Here is a 9,254-nt window from a genome sequence, read left to right as displayed (position 1 = left end):
TTTATCCTTAACATCCCTCAGAAAGGTGCTATTATATCTTAATTTTCTAGAAAAGGGATCTGAGCCACAGAGAGGTTAAGTAACTTGCCCAAGCCCAAACAGCTGGTAACACAGCAACACAGGAAATTGGGCACTTGAGCCTGTGCACCTAGCCTTTGCACTACTCAGGCAGAGAAGGAGTCCAGCCACGAGGCCTTCGTAGGCCCACAGGGTTGTGCAAACCAGAGTTTGCTCCACAGAGGTGAATTCAGTCTGCTCGGCATTAAAAGGAAGTGTTACTTGCCCGCTCCTCCACCTGCCTCCACTGAAACTAAGCAATTCCCACCGACAAAGAGATTTCCTCTTCTCCCAGCCCTCCCTTTTGGATGTCCAGAGCACCTGCCAGGAGCTAAACCCCTTTGGGAGAAATCAAATGCTCACTGTTGACATTTAATCTATGACAAAGTGCTGCCCTCTCCAAAGCAGCTACTGAAACAAAAAAATCCAGGCCTGGGAACACCTTATTAGGTGAAAATAAACATGTTTTTATTGTTTCATGCTAAAAGATGTATTGGGCTTCATACACTTACAGCTGGGAACAATGCACAGTTTTAGCAAAGGAGACTTGAGTACTCTCTACAGGTTCACGTGGTTGACCCTCCCTGCATGAAGAGCAGATGGTGTTTCATGCACAGATTTCCGGCACAGTTCTCCTCTCGTCTGATGTAAAAGATGCGAGTGGACCTCTCCAGCAAGAGAGCCCCCTTTCCCCTTTTGCTTCTTCTGATCAGTCTCGGTGGTAAAGAGCAAATTTAGCACTTCATTAGGGCCACGAACCCAAGTCAAGCTCTGGACTCTAAAAGCACTGAGTCTACCACAGAATCACAGAACATAAAACAGAATTAACATGTGGATCATGTGGATAGTTTTTTGAAAACCGATGATAGAAAGTGGTCCTGATGGGAGGTGGCTTAGGGTCATGACTTCTGATATCTTCTAGAAGAACATGTTAAGTCCAGGAAAAAAGCACTTGAAAAAAAATATGTGCTCCCAGGAGAAACATTATCAGTACTGGATATTGAAGTGAGAGACAATAACCCTGACATTAAACACCCCATTAGCACAGTTTTACAAGAACTCTGGAGGGCTACAAATTTGAGAGTTACCCAACAGTGAAGACATATTCTGTATGTTTTTCTTCTTACTAGAAAATTCCTTTTGGTTTTCCAGGATACAAAGTGTGGAAGGAATCTCTGATGACTCCATGTGGGTAAAGAACACCAACACACATGCAACAGACATTTCAGAGTAATCCATACAGATCATTATAAATTACAAAACCAGCAAACAAGCCCCAAACCTCTTGGCTTTACAGTGGAATATACGAAGGAAATAAGCTGACAGCCCTGGAACTCTCTATTTTTTGGGATGAAGATATGAAAGGTTTGGAAGTCCTTAAGTGTCCACTGCCCTAAGCAATCATTTTTTATATATTTATATATTTCATATATGCAAGGTTTATTTATACAATATTCCATAATGACTAATATTATACCCCTTTTATAAACACTATTCACATATGTATTAACTTATAAAGATTCTCTTTGGTCTATTAAAACACTGTACTTAGAAAAAAAAGCAGAGACACAAGAGTCTATAGTTTTTCTGCTTATATTTTCATGGAGGTGTGTATTTTTCTCTTTATCCATTTTCTCCTTACTCTTAACACCCCTTCTGTCTGACCTAAAGTGTAGTAACAAGAAACAATAATTCTGGGAGATGGAACTCGACATCATTAACAAACTCTTCTACTGCACATTTCTGATTGACTCATTGTGATCATTCAAGCCCATCCTTGCTTCCTCCCTGCCACCCCCAGCGCTTTTTGATCCTTGATCATTTGGGATCTGTATGCTGACACCAAGAGTCCAGAGATGAAAACTTTAGAAAGTGGGGAGCTTGGCTGGCTGTGGTTTCTCACCCCTGTAATCCTAGCACTTTGGGAGGCTGAGGTGGGTGGATCACAAGGTCAGCAGTTCGAGACCAGCTTGCCCAATATGGTGAAACACTGTCTCTATTAAAACTACAAAAAAATTAACCAGTTGTGGTGGTGGACACCTGTAGTTCCAGCTACTCAGGAGGCTGAGGCAGGAGAATTGCTTGAGCCTGGGAGATAGAGGTAGCAGTGAGCTGAGATTGCTCCACTGCACTCCAGAGTAAGACTCTGTCTCAAGAACAAAAAAAAAAAAAAGAAAGTGGGAGCTTTTTCTAAGCTTCTGGAAACAAATCACATTCTTTATTTTGTGTTTTAGAAAATATTTAGTTTATTGGCCAAGCAGGTTCAAAGGAAGAGCTAAATCCTATGAAACCTTCTACTATGCATCATGGAAAGTTTCCAGAAACTTAAAAAACAGCAAGTGCAAAAATTAGGAGCGATGGTTTCCTATTGCCCCATTGTAAGGCAGAAGCCAATGCATGAAGATGGAAATGTGACTAAGAGGGCTTTGAAGACAAGGTGTAAATAGCCAGTGTGCTCAATCACATCTCTTCCCTTCTCACCTACCACTTGGCAGATAAAGCCAGAACCCTGGTGCTTCTTATGGTGTACTATCACCTCTTCCTGTGGTTAACAGAGAGAAGGGTGTGGCTAAGAAGTTCAAATCATTCATCGCATTCAAAGATGGCTGCCAGTTTAATCCCTGCATGTGACACCTTCACATAGAAGAAAACATTTCTGTAATCTTCAGATGCAATCCTTACTTTGCTCATGGTTTGGCCAGTGCTGGCTCCTGTTTACAAGCAGGGCTGGATGAAAAACTGAGGATGTGTCCATGCAAAATTAGGATCTGAACTTAAAAACAAGCGACATATCTCAGTGATGCTGCATTTGTGTTATTGTCTTTGATAATCAGAGCAGCATGTGCTTTTAAAAAATCAAATTCTTATTCATGTCTTAAGAGAGGAGGAGAAGATGAAAATATATGGTTCAAATAACATCAGGGTATTTATGAATTTCACTTATGTGAGCAATGTCTCTTGTAGGTTAGCACGGGTAATTTTAAAGTTGTATTTTAGATTATAGTATCTTTTTTTTTAAAACGAGGAGTAGAATGTCTTCTAATGGTTTGTTCTTGATGATGATTTATTTATGAACATAAAAGGATGCATGGTTATAAGTGATATTTATATCTTTCTACTTGAAATAGCCTCTTTGTAAGCATTGCAGTTTGGTATCTTTCTTATAACATCATGGATTTTTTTCTTGTCTGAGACTCTTTAGGTACCAAGTCTTTATTTCCTTGATCACTATGTTTTATTAGAAATCCTTTGGGTCAGAAGGTATCATGGGAAAAGACAGACTGGAAAAGAATAAAGATGTGGCAGAGGGATGCAGGATGCTTGATGGGGAATCAGGCTGGGGGTGATGGCTAGTGGACATTGTGCTGAAGCATTGGCCTCTTCGGATTGAACATCAAAGAGAATATTAAGTCATCTGCTGCATCACTCTAAATCTGATCCGGAGAGACAGGCCAGACCACAAAACTGGAAGGCATTGGATGTCCCATCTTGTCATTTGTTAGGTGCCAAGCTATGAGAAATTAGCAAGATAAAGTTTGGCTTTGACAAAAGCAGTGAGTAACAGAGGGATGAGAGTCTGGTGTAACCTGTAATAGCATATGACTCACTTGCTTTTCTCCATTCTGGCCCACCACCCATTGATACTGCAGGTGAAGATGGATTTGCTTCCTCCTATTACTCTCCTGTCTTGGAGGCCAGACTACTGGTATCCCTGTACCACCCCTGATGTTCAAGGAATATCATGCAGTCCACAAACTCTCCATTGAGCAGTTTCCATCCCGGCAGATTGTTTGCTCTCTTCTGCATCCCAGTTGTCACGAGCTCCTCCTGGGAAGATGACCAAGGCAGGCTCTGTAAAGTAAAAAGGATTTCAGAATCTGTTATGTGCAAATACAGCTGGGAAGAACTATAGTTCTTCAGGATTCTTATACCTTTTGGGTAGAAATTTGTCTTCTCACAGAAGAGACGCTGTGTTCTTCTCAGTGTATCATATCAGGAGGTACACAGTATCTGTTTCCCCATTGCTGGCGATGCTAACTTTGGTGTTTTGGTTAAGGTGATTGTCTACTGTAAAGTTGTGATTTTTTTTCCTTCTGTGACTAATAAGTATCTTGTGAGAAGACATTCTGAGACTTCTCAAGCTTTCATCTGCTAGTTTTAATATTCATTCATGGTTATTGCCTGAACCAATTATTACTGAGTGGTTGCCAAATGGGTTGTTTTTAAATTCCGTAATTTCTTTTACACTTAGAGGTTGGCACTTGACTATAAGGGGGAGCTTTTTCTTCTCCTGCATTTATTTATTTATATTAGCATAGCCTCAGGGATTCCTATTTCATTTTACAGGTTATCATCCATTACTGCCAAGCCCCCGACTCCTGCTCTAAACTCTGAATCTAATGATGAATAAAGAAGCAGACAAATACAGATTGAGAGACATTCCATAAAATAAATGTCTTGTACTATTCACAATTCCAAGCCCATAAAAGAAAACGAATCTCAAGGAACTGTTCCACATTAAACTAAAAAGATATGACAACTACATGCAAGATGTGGTCCTGAAAGGGATTCTAGAAAAGACTTTTGAAATAATTTTTCTGTAAGGGAAAATGGGACAATTAAAAAATAGTAGGCCAATTGAATATGACCTGTAGACTAGTTAATAGTACTATATCAACACTGATTTTCTGATTTTCCTGATTTTATTATGGTTATGTAAAAGCATATCCTTATTTTTGAAAAACACACACTGAAATGTTTAGGGATAAGTAGCATTTAGTCTCCAACTTACTCTCAAATGGTCCAAAAAATAAAAAATAAAAATGAACCTGGTAAAATCTTAACTTTTGGGGAACCTAGTGGAAGACCTTACAGGAACTCTTTGCACTATTTTAGCAAACATTTATGGAAATCTGAAGTTATTTCACAAATAAAAAGTTAAAATCCGTGAGCCCCCACAATTTCTCTGAGGCCTTAAATGTTGTATTTTGATGACCAAACTCAACCTGCATTCTTATCATCCTCACACATGTAATCAATATCCTCCCCTCCCTGGCCAATCTCTTGCTTCCTTTCTCTTCCTAGGTTGAGGATGCTCCAGAGGAAAGTGCAGCCAAACCTCCCTGGCAGCCCCTTGTGAGGCGAGGGCAGGTGGTTTGATTGCACATAACAGGTGGTTGCTCTTTATGACTTTGTTGCGTGGCTCTTGGCCCTTCTGAGTACTAATAAAGTCCAAACTGATCATCCTGCAGGAGGAAAGGAGAAAGCTAAAAAGATGATGGGAAATTTATTCAATAATTTTCTATCTCCTGTCCAATTTTCTTTCATCTATACCCTGATTTCTTTTCTGTCCAGGGACTCATGCTGATGTAATGGGCTAGTTTTCGCTTTGGGGAAACTTTAATAATGATCACAGCCTCATTCTTTGTGGGGGTGGTGTGGAACAGTCAGATCTTACAAGCCGTTTTTGGAAGTCTTATCACATCAGTTTGGGGAGTCTTACCTAAACCCCCACTTACAAAGGCAGAACTAAGATCTGTGGCTCCAGAGACTGAAGTTACCAGAGGAGGCTCAGCTTTCAAGCAGCCAATCACAGCTGGGCTCAAAATGGAGCTGCCCTGAGCTCCCAGGGCCTGCAAATGCAATGCAGCACTTCCTCATTAGCTAATGTGCTCCACTCAGCACAACAGCAAGTAAGAGCTGTCAGAGGCTCCAGGTGGCTGCTTTACATTCAGCAGGAGAAGCAGGCATTCCATGATTACGAGGATACATTCTGTGTCTCACCATGTCAATAAATTACACAGGATTTGGCATTATGCTGTCTTCACTACACACCACTGAACGTGGGTAGGGGTTTCATTTTGCTATTCACCAATTTTAAAAGGAAGGTGGCCTGCCTTAGACATACCCTGCCTCTCCTCCTTGTGCGTAGGTTGGTGCCAGTGCTGATGCTGGGCATCTGCCTATGGAGAAGGTTCGGCCTGTTAATATCACAATGGGCCCAGAGATGGCCGCTTTGATCTGTATTAGCAGTCTTGGTGTGAGAATGTCTCTCCCAGATTACAGCATCTGCATGCCAAGCGAGTAGCAGTGGTTTCTTTGCTCTTTTTAACTACCTTTATTGTGATGTAACATTTCTGAGAACAAGTGCAGGGGCAGGGAAGTAATAAGAAAGTAACTGCCAAGGGAAAGCTGGCTGCCACATTAATCTGACCTTCCAGGTTGTGCTAAATGATGCAGAAAGAACTTCAACTCTAAGATCAACTGACATTTTAATAGGCACCCAGAAAAATCCCATCAATGGTAAGAGGTGTGACTTTTCCTATGGCTGGCACTGTGCAGTAAGAAGTAGCAGCCCTTATTAGCACTGTGTCTGCAGGCCAGGGGTTTTGAGATTAGGCAGGCAACAATTCTTTATTTACTGAGCACTCCAGAAGACAAGTCTATTTGAAGTAAAAACAAAAAGACATCACCAAAACCCCCCAATGTCTGGAGATAGCTTTTCCGTCCAAACTTTTTTGTTGTTGTTGTTGTTGTTTTTGAGATGGAGTTTTGTTCTTATCCCCAAGGCTGGAGTACAGTGGCACGATCTCAGTTCACTGCAACCTCCAACTCCCGGGTTCAAGCGATTCTCCGGCCTCAGCTTCCCAGGTAGCTGGGATTATAGGTTCGTGCCACCATACCCAGCTAATTTTTGTATTTTCAGTAGAGATGGGGTTTTGCCATGTTGGTCAGGCTGGTCTTCAATTCCTGACTTCAGGTGTTCTACCCACCTTGGCCTCCCAAAGTGCTAGGATTATAGGTGTGAGCCACCGTGCCCAGCCTTTCATTCAACCTTAAATCAGGTGGAAAGCATTTAACAGCCACAGACCAGAACCAGATTGCCTGGGTTTATTTCCAAACTCCACAATTCCTAGCCTTGTGACCTCATGGAAGTTTTTTAATCTCTCTAGCCCTTTAACATGGGGGTAGTAGTAGTATTTATTGTAGCTGTGGGAGTTTCAAATAAGTCAATGTTTGATATAAGTAAAGCACATAGAACAGTGACACATAGCAGGGGCTCTATAACTGTTGGCTCAAAATTATTATTATTGATTCAAAGACCTCCTGAAGGCTATTTCTTGTGATTCTGCTTCATAATTATCTCAAAGAATAGAAAATCCTACAGGTAGAAACAGGTCATTAAACAGTGGCTGTCACATTTGCTACTAGAGTTTCTTCTGCCCTAAAAACCTGTCTCAGTTTCCTAAGTTGAGTTCTTTAAACTTTACATTCTTATCTATAAAAGGATAATAATGGATACTAATGAAGATAACAATACCTTCATATTTATTTTGTGTGGTGTTGTGAGATGTCTTCTATTATTATTCCCTCTATATAGATAAGAAAACTGAGACTCAGAGAGGTGAAGTGACTTGCCCAAAGTCACATAGCAAGACACAATTTAGCACAACTTAGGTGTTCCAATTCTATAGCCTGGGCTCTGAAATCCTGTGCCAGAGACAGCTTGGGGGATTGAGAGGGAGAGAGAAACAGAGAGAGAGAGAAAGGGAAGAGGGCTGAAGGGAGGAAGAGAAGAGACTCACAACTAGTAATAGTTTCTGAATAAGTGGGTGCAGAAATTCAGTAAGTACACCCTAATGACAACAAAGGAAATGATGTTTCATGTCTTGTGTATACAATTCCAAACAGCCATTTTGGCTTTTGTTTTTTTTTTTTAAAGATGACCATTTGCTTTTTGTTTGCTGCATAGTCACTGCTTTAAATAACTGCGAGGGACAGTTCCTCTGAAAGGTGAGTGCTTAAGATCTCACAGCCCTGGAAAACAAGTGCCTAAGCCAAGTCCCTTGTTTTAGAGACGGGGAATAGGGTGGAGAAAAGGGAAGTAATTTGCCTCTCTGCCTGCAATAACTCCAGTGACGTCTTCCCTACGTTCATCCTTCTTATGATGGTTCCTTCTTGTCGGAAAAAAGGTGATCATTTATTCTCCAATTGTTCATTCAACAAATACTTACTGTGTAATCAAAAATACTTGACAAATAAAAGAGTGTTAATGGAACCTATCCCATGGAGAGTTTCCTGGATGGGTTGAGCTTGTTCCTGCTCTTCCCACTACGCTGCGTGTCTGGTTCCTTCTCAGTCTTCAGATCTCAACTCCAATGTCATCCCTTTGGAGAACCTTCCCTGGCCACCCTACGTAATATAGCTCATGCCCCTCAGCCATTCTCTGTCCCATCACTTTGTTCCTTTCATAACATCTGAAATGTAGAAATTATCCTGCTTGTCCACCATTTACTCCCCGCCTTCCTGCAGGTAGGAACCTTATCTGTGTTGTTCGCTGCTGTATCCCAACTGTAAGGAACAACACCGGGCACGTAGCATGTAGTAGATGCTCAGTTGATATCCACTGAATGAAAAATGAATAAATGAATGAAGTGACATTTATTTTTTCCCCAAGAAGAAAACATTCTGTGACTTTAAATGGAGATGGAGTGAGAGTAGCACTTGGCTGGAGCCCATAGGTCGTAATGGATGCCCAGTGGGGGGTTTAATCAGTACATGCATTTTCTGAATTACATGCCAGGGACATTTAATTTCTGTTAATTGGCACCAAGGAGGAGGGGTTGTTATTGAAATCACCAGCTAGCTGGAAGCATGTCCGTGTCAGACCTATTTGCAAATCAGAATGGACATTTCATAAACCGTGTCACCCTTGGGAAGCTGCAAGCACCCAGAGGGGCAACACCGATGTGCTTGCTGGCTGCATTCTGCGTTACTCACAGTCCTGAATCTGAAACCTTCAGCAGATGAGGTGGTGAGGTGGTGGGGACAACCAGAAGAGCAAAGACTGATGAGAATTATGGCATAAAATGCATTTAAAAATGATTGTCATATTGCCCCAACCCTGGCACCACTGACCAGCTTATCTGAAAGGTCAGACAACGAAGCTGAGATTTCTTATCCTTCAGAGCTGGCCCCACCATCTGCTAATGGTTGCCTTGGACAAATGATTTATCCTCTGAGCTTCAGTTGTTTGATCTATACATAGGGAACAATAACACAACTCACGGGGGGTGGGGGTTGTGAAGATTAAATGAGAAAATGAATGTAAATCATGATGTTGGTAGCTAACATTACAGTATTTTCTTGTGCTGGGCACTGTGCTACTTGTCTCACTTAATCCCCACCAAACCACT

At 41.4% G+C, this 9,254-nt stretch overlaps 1 protein-coding gene across 1 annotated transcript in view; it reads right to left on the bottom strand.

The window, feature by feature from the left end:
* Positions 1-506: 506 nt before the first annotated feature.
* Positions 507-9,254, bottom strand: part of SH3RF2 (SH3 domain containing ring finger 2) — a 147,879-nt gene continuing 139,131 nt past the window's right edge. Inside the window, exon 11 of the mRNA XM_064366473.1 lies at positions 507-3,909. The gene's annotated coding sequence lies outside the window, so the exon portion shown is untranslated. The remainder of the gene's footprint in view (positions 3,910-9,254) is intronic.

This window comes from Aotus nancymaae, unplaced genomic scaffold (genome assembly GCF_030222135.1).
Source record: "Aotus nancymaae isolate 86718 unplaced genomic scaffold, 86718_ANA_hifiasm-v0.15.2.pri h1tg000064l_1, whole genome shotgun sequence".
Classification (NCBI taxonomy): domain Eukaryota; kingdom Metazoa; phylum Chordata; class Mammalia; order Primates; family Aotidae; genus Aotus; species Aotus nancymaae.
Note: the sequence above shows the minus strand (reverse complement) of the source record. Positions and strands in the feature narration are given on the sequence as shown.